The sequence below is a fragment of the Triticum urartu genome, chromosome 6 (assembly GCF_003073215.2).
Source record: "Triticum urartu cultivar G1812 chromosome 6, Tu2.1, whole genome shotgun sequence".
NCBI classification, from domain to species: domain Eukaryota; kingdom Viridiplantae; phylum Streptophyta; class Magnoliopsida; order Poales; family Poaceae; genus Triticum; species Triticum urartu.
In genome coordinates this window covers 417,668,945-417,676,188 of record NC_053027.1, presented here as the reverse complement: position 1 = coordinate 417,676,188, position 7,244 = coordinate 417,668,945, and positions in this window count along the sequence as shown.

Sequence of the window (7,244 nt, the reverse complement as noted above, 5' to 3'; positions counted from 1 at the left end):
TTGAGGTTCGAACACTGGGGTGCGCGCGGAGATTTTGCCTCCTACCTACCTGCACCCCTCCGCCTCGCTAAGATCTAAGCAATGGAAAGAACAACACGAATGACACAGGGTTTATACTGGCTCGGGCCACCGTTGTGGTGTAATACCCTACTCCAGTGTGTGGCGTGGTGGATTGCCTCTTGGGCTGATGATGATGAACAATACAAGGAAGAATAGCCTCGCAAGGGTCTGCTCTTGGCCGGGGCGATGAACTGCTGGGAGGAGTTCAGTCACCCTTCTCTCTCTCCCCTCTCTCTCCTTGTTCTGTGGGTGGTTGGTCCTATTTATAGAGGCCCTGGTCCTCTTTCCAAATATCGAGCGGGAAGGGAGCCAACAATGGCGGGCTAATTTGAAGGGGGACAGCTAGTACCAGCTATCCTGACAAAAGTAGTCTTCGCCTGCACAAAGCTCTGGTGGTGACGCCGTCTTGGGCTCCACAATGACCTCCGTCTTGCAGTCCTCCTGGTCTTGGTCTTGTTGCACCGAAATGGCAACCTTTGCCTGATGCCTCGATACTCCACGGCTGCGCTTGCTCCCTTTGCACCAAAGAGGAAAGGAGGACACTGCGCGGGCTGGCACCCGCCTGGCGCCTTTGGTCGTCATGGCTTGCGTCACGGGCACCTCGTGAGGTACCCCGCCTTGATCTCTCCGCCTCCTCGCGAGCCAGCCTGATGAGGCCGTGCCTAAGGAAGCTCCGTGTCGTTCGCCCCGCGAGGCTTGGCCCCTCGCGAGGGTCTTGGGTCTGTGTTGGTGAAGATGGGCCGTGCTGGGCCCCCCTTTGAGCCACGACGCAGGCCGCAGGCAGGCAAGTCTGGGGACCCCCGTTCCCAGAACGCCGACAGTAGCCCCCGGGCCCAAGGCGCGCCCGGACTTGGCCATGCAGGGAGGCGGAAGGGCAAGAGCGAAGCGCCGCGGGCCCTAACAGCCTGCGGCCTTGGGCGCCGCGTGGCGGTTGATTGGACGTGGGCGTCTCCACTTCCCCATGGCTCCTCGGCAACTGCACGGATTGGACAAGTCCCTGCATGCAAAGCGGGTCATGATTACCTGCGATCATGGAGGTCGACGGTTGGCCTTCGCCGGCCATAAGTACGGAACGGCGCGCGCCCTTCCAGTTCATCCCCCCTTGCTTCTCATTCTTCTTCATGGCCCCGTCAAGGAGGTTCTCGGCCACAAAGAAGGGGAAGGCTCACCAGGTTGAGCCTGCCTCTCCCCTGCCCAAGCGCGGCCGAGGGCGCCCTCGCAAACATCCTGTGGCCACCACGGCAGCTCCCCGCGGCCGTGGAGACGATTTCCAGCACGACGACGGGCGGATCGCTGCGGCCGGGGGGCGCGCTCCGGTCGCGCGTCCCTCTAGGCCGCGCTTTCGTGCTGCAGAGGTGCTACCGGAGTTCGTCGTGTGGTCGGCGGAGCCGACTTGCACCCGGCTTCCGCTTCCTCGCTTCCTCCTTGGCGAGCTCCCGGCCGGCGCTCCGGGCGGCCTCTGGCTTCAGGCCGACGGCTACTGCAGCCGGGCCTCATGGGCTTCACCGGAGGTCTCCGCAGCTGGGAGCCTGGCCCTGGCCCGCGGTTGGCAGACGTTTGCCCACGTGCGTGGCCTGAGCCATCGTTGCACCCTGCACTTCAAGTTTGACGGTGATGCCACCCTCTACGTGAGGGTGTTTGGGGAAGATGGTCGCCGCGCAGGGTGCTGCCCCGAGGACGACGACCGCGGCCGGGAGCCTAGCTCCGGCGACGATGGAGAAGATAGTGCTCGCGTGACTGGCGGCGCTCGGGGTTCCCCAAGCTTCTCCGGTTCTTCTTCAGGCGGTGACTCTTCCAGCGGTGGCCGCGGTCAGCCTCCATGCCGTCGCATCCGCTTGGGGGGTGGTAGCGTGTCCGCCTGCCGTCGCGCCCCGATGAAGCGCGAGAGGGAGTCTGCCTGAGCCCCGGAGGCAGCTCGAGTCTTCCCTGCAGGCCGGTGTGAGGCGAGCTGCGCCTAATCTATTCTTTCTTTTCCTTTTTTCCTACGTAAAAAAGACAGTAGTGTGGAGCCCCATGGGGGCATGTTTGGGTTATTGCTGTTAATCATCGTTTTGCTTCCGTTATCGTGCCTTCCGGCTACGTGCCCGCGTGTGGATAGTTCCCGTCCCCAGCCGTGGGGGGGGGGGGGGCGACCGACCCAGGCCCTGTGTTCGTATCGCGATGCCCGTGGGGCACGGACTGGAGGGGTGCTCCTGTAATGGACCCAGGTCGCGAACCCTTTGAATGACTAGGACGGGAATACTCGCGAGGGCGCTCGGCAGTCCCCACCCCTCGCGAGGCCTTGCATAAGAGAAATCGAGGCAGGAGAGTGAAAAGTCGAAGAACCACAAGCCAAAGACGGCAACAACTTCAATAAAACTTCGAATGAGAAGGAACAAGCCAACTGCGGAAAGCAAATGAAAACCCACGTCCGGCACCTAATCTAGTCTTCGACGTATTCTCACCAGCGCGGAGCTAAGTGCTGCCACTGGGCGTGGGAGGGAGCCCCAGGGCCTGAGGCCGGAGCTCCTGAGACTCCGGGGCATGTACAGCCCCAACTCATTATTACGTGAGAGTGTTACGGGCGGCGAGCTTCACAGGCGTTGGCCTTCTTCACAGGCTCTGGGCCTTTTCCAAAACGCGACAGCTTCACAGGCATTCGCCTTCTTCACAGGCTCTGGGCCTTTTCCAAAACGCGACAGCTTCACAGGCATTCGCCTTCTTCACAGGCTCTGGGCCTTTTCCAAAACGCGACAGCTTCACAGGCATTCGCCTTCTTCACAGGCTCTGGGCCTTTTTAGGGGTAGAACCTCCGGAGGTGCTGGATGTTCCATGCGTTCTGGACCGGCACCCCTCCTGAGTCTCCAAGCGCGCGGAGACGGGCCTGGAAACATGAACAACTTTGAACGGGCCCTCCCACATGGGAGAGAGCTTGTGCAGCCCCTCCCTGGAGAGAACCCGCCTGAGCACGAGGTCTCCTACCTCGAGAGTTCTGGGGCGGATGTTGCGGCAGTGATATCGCCGCAGTGCCTGTTGGTACCTTGCCGCTCGCAGCGCGGCTTCTCGGCGACGTTCCTCCCCCAGCACGAGGTCCATCCCCCGCATGGCGTCCTGCTGCGCCTCGTCGAACGCCAGGACCCGTGCGGAGCGACGTCTGACCTCATGAGGGAGGACCGTTTCGACTCCATAGACCAGGAAGAACGGGGTCTCTCCAGTCGGCTTGGTCGCAGTTGTGCGGATGGACCACAACACGGACTAAAGCTCGTCGTACCAACCTTTGCCGCAGGCCTCCAGCTTCTTCTTGAACGTCTTGGTCTTGAGGCCCCTCAGGACCTCTGCGTTGGCTCGCTCGGCCTGGCCGTTGCTTTGGGGGTGCGCCACCGAAGCGTAGCATATCTGCGTTCCAAGGTTAGCACAGTATGTTTTGAAGAGGTTACTGGTGAACTGCGAACCGTTGTCCGTGATGATGCGGTTTGGCACCCCGAACCGGCTCATGATGCCCTTGATGAACTTGACCGCGGAACCCGCGGGAATGGTGCAGACAGCCTCTACTTCAGCCCTCTTGGTGAACTTGTCCACGGCGACATAGAGGTAGCGGTAGCCCCCTGGCGCCCGAGGAAACGGGCCCAAGATGTCCAGCCCCTAGACTGCGAACGACCACGAAAGGGGTATAGTCTGCAGGCCTCCTGCTGGCTGATGGATTTGCTTGGCGTGGAACTGACAGGCCTCACAAGCTTTCACTAGTTCGACGGTGTCGTTGAGTGCGGTGGGCCAATAAAACCCACTGCGGAACGCCTTGCTGACGAGGGTCCGTGATGATGAATGATGTCCACAGTCTCCGCCGTGTATATCTTCCAGCAGTTCCTTCCCTTGCTCCCTGGAGATGCAGCGTAGGGACACATTGTTTGGTCGCTTCCGGTAGAGCTCTCCATCCTTGATGCAGTATGCCGTGGCCTGGCGTGCCACTCGCTCCGCATCCTCCTCCTTCTTCGGCAGGGTCCCTTGTGTTAAGTAACTCTGGAGCTCCGTGATCCAGCATCTCTCCTGAGGTTCCATCGTCAGGAGCAGGCGTGCTCCTGAGGCAGGTGGCTGGGGGAGCTCCTCCCATGGCTGAGCCGTGTTTGACAATGACCACAGGGCTGAGGGCTTGAAGAGCCGCTCCTCGAAAACGCCAGGCTCCTGAGGTAACCGCCTGGACACCCGTTTGGCGATGTCGTCGGCCTCCTGATTGGTGCCACGGGGCACATGCTGCAACTCCAACCCCCAGAACTGCTTCTCCATCCTGCGGACCTCCGCAAGGTAGGCTTCCATGTGCTCATCTTTTGGCTCATACACCTTGTTGGAGAAATTGACAAGGAGCTGTGAATCGCCCTTGATGCTGAGGCGTTTCACCCCCAGGGCAGCTGCGGCCTTCAAGCCTGCTATTAAACCTTCATACTCCGCTATGTTGTTGGAGACCTTTTCACCTCGCTGGAAACAGAGCTGCACAGCGTAGTAGAGCTTGTCCTGAGTGGGTGATATAAGCACCGCCCCAGCCCCTGCGCCATGCCTAGAGAACGCCCCATCGAAATACATGACCCAGCCTTCTGGCGCCTCGCTTCCCGGGGAGAGGGACCGATCCTCGCCGGCCTTGAGGCCTGGTGCCTCCGTCCATTCTGCCACAAAATCCGCCAATGCTGCTCCCTTGATGACTCTGGTCGTGCTGAATTCGAGCTGAAACGCTTGCAGTTCTATGTTCCACTCAGCGACCCTTCCAGTTGAGTTAGGGCTCCTGAGCACTCTCTCCAGGGGGTATGACGAGACGACCTTGATGGGGTGACCCTGAAAATAGTGCCGCAGCTTGCGCGAGGCCACCAGTAGCGCGAGGAGGAGTTTCTGAGGCATGGGGTACCGCGCCCTCGCATCCCGCAACACCGTGCTAACGAAGTACACCGGGTGCTCAACGAGGTTGGGTGCGTCAGTGCTCGTGGCTCCCTTCGGAGACCGCGGCGCCTCTTGAGGCGATGAGGCCTCCTGAGGCTGGCCATCTGGGAGAGGGGCCTCTTCCACCTCCGGCGCACTCCTCTGCGGCGGCTGATCCTCCTCAGCCGTGGTGGCGGTTCCTGTGGGCCTTCCTTGTTCCTGTTTTGCCTTGTCCCGGGCTGCTGCTGCGGTTCTGATTCGACGCTCCTCTCTAACCGCCACCAGGGCCGCGCTGGCGGAGTAGGGAGTGGCGGCGAGGTAAAGCACCAGGGGCTCTTGAGGGCGCGGAGCCACCATGACCGGCGGGCTGGTCAGGTATCTCTTGAGATCCTGGAACGCCTTGTCGGCCTCTTCAGTCCACTCAAAGGGCCCCTGTTTCTTCATTAGCTGGAAGAAGGGCAGTGCTCGTTCCCCCAACTTGGAGATGAAGCGCCCTAGCGCGGTCACGCACCCAGTGAGCTTCTGCGTTTCTCTGAGGGTCTTTGGCAGGCTCATGTCTTCCACCGCCTTGACCTTTTCCGGGTTAGCCTCGATGCCTCGGTGGGACATGAGGAAACCCAAGAGCTTGCCCGAGGGGACTCTGAACACACACTTCTCTGGGTTGAGCTGTAGGTTCACTGCGTTGAGGCTCGTGAAGGTTTCCTCCAGGTCTTGTATCAGGGTCCTAGCCTCCCGAGACTTTACCACAATGTCATCGACGTAAGCTTCAACATTCTTCCCGAGCTGCGGGCCCAAGGTGATGTGCATCAGCCGCTGAAAGGTCGCCCCTGCGTTACGCAGCCCGAATGGCATGCATGTGTAGCAGTACACCCCACACGGGGTCAGGAAGGCTGTCTTTTTGACGTCTTCTACCGCCATCTTGATCTGGTGATACCCAGAGAAGGCATCCAAGAAGCATAGCAGGTCGCATTCCGCGGTGGAATCGACGATCTGGTCGATGCGGGGGAGCGGGAACGGATCTTGCGGGCACACTTTGTTGAGGTTGGTGAAGTCGACACACATGCGCTCTTTCCCTCCCTTCTTTGGCACAACGACAGGGTTGGCCAACCAATCCGGGTATCGGACCTCGCGAATGACCCCAGCGGCTTCTAATTTGCGGGTCTCTTGGACGATGAAGGCCTGCTTTTCTGTGGACTGCCGCCTGGCCTTCTGCTTCACAGGGCGCACGTTGGGGCACACGTTGAGGTAATGCTCGATTACACTCCTAGGGATCCCTGCCAACTGATCAGGCTCCCAAGCGAATACCTTCTTGTTTGCGTGCAGGAACCCTACCAGGGCCTCCTCCTGCTCGGGTTCGAGGTTGGCGCCTATGGTGAAAGTGGCGTTGGTGGACCCGTCCTCATCGACGGGTATCTGCTTGGTTTCTGCCTTGTCTTGGGTGAACAACTGTTTCTTCTTGGCAGGTGCAGCCCCCTTGGGCTCGGGGGTCTCCAAGCCGGCGGGCTATGCCGATGCCGCCGTCTTGAAGGCGAGCTTGAGTACCCGCAGCGCGTCTCCGGTGTCCCCGTGCACGGTGAGGACACCGCTGCTCCCGGGCATCTTCATGAGGTTGTACGCCGGGTGCGTCGCGGCCACGAACTGGGCCAGCACCGGGTAGCCGAGGATGGCGTTGTAGGGGAGGCCGATGGGGGCGATGTCGAAGTCGACCAGCTCCGTGCGGAAGTTGTTGTAGGTGCCGAAGGTTACTGGGAGCCGGATCTGTCCTAAGGAGCTGGATGATCCGCCCCCAACGCCTGAGAAGGGCCGGCTGGGTTGTAGCCATTCCAGGGGTATGCAGAGGAGGTTGAACGCCTCGACCGAGAGCACGATGAGGCCCGCACCGCCATCGATGAGTGTTCTGGTGACGGCCACCTGGTAGATGGTGGGGGTGCACAACATGGGGAGCACACCCGAGCAGGCCGAGTTGCAGGGGTGGTCCTCCGAGCTGAAGGTCAGGCCGGCCTTGGACGCCGCCCAGTCCGGGAGAGCCCCCTGTCGCGTGGAAGCGGCGCTGACTCGACGGATGAATGGCTTGACGTGGTTACTTGTAGGCGGCGCCTGCGAGCCGCCCAGGAGGGCCGCGACGACCGGGGGTGTTGGTGTAGCGCGATGGGCGGGGAAGAGGCTGCGGGGCTCTTCCCAAGAGGCCACGGAGGTTGCCGGCAGGTGGAGCAGCCATGGGCGCGGAGCGCCGGTGAGGGCCATGGGGAGCCAGTTGGCCATGACCCTATCGTCACCTCCAGCTTCGAGGGGGGCCTCCTCGC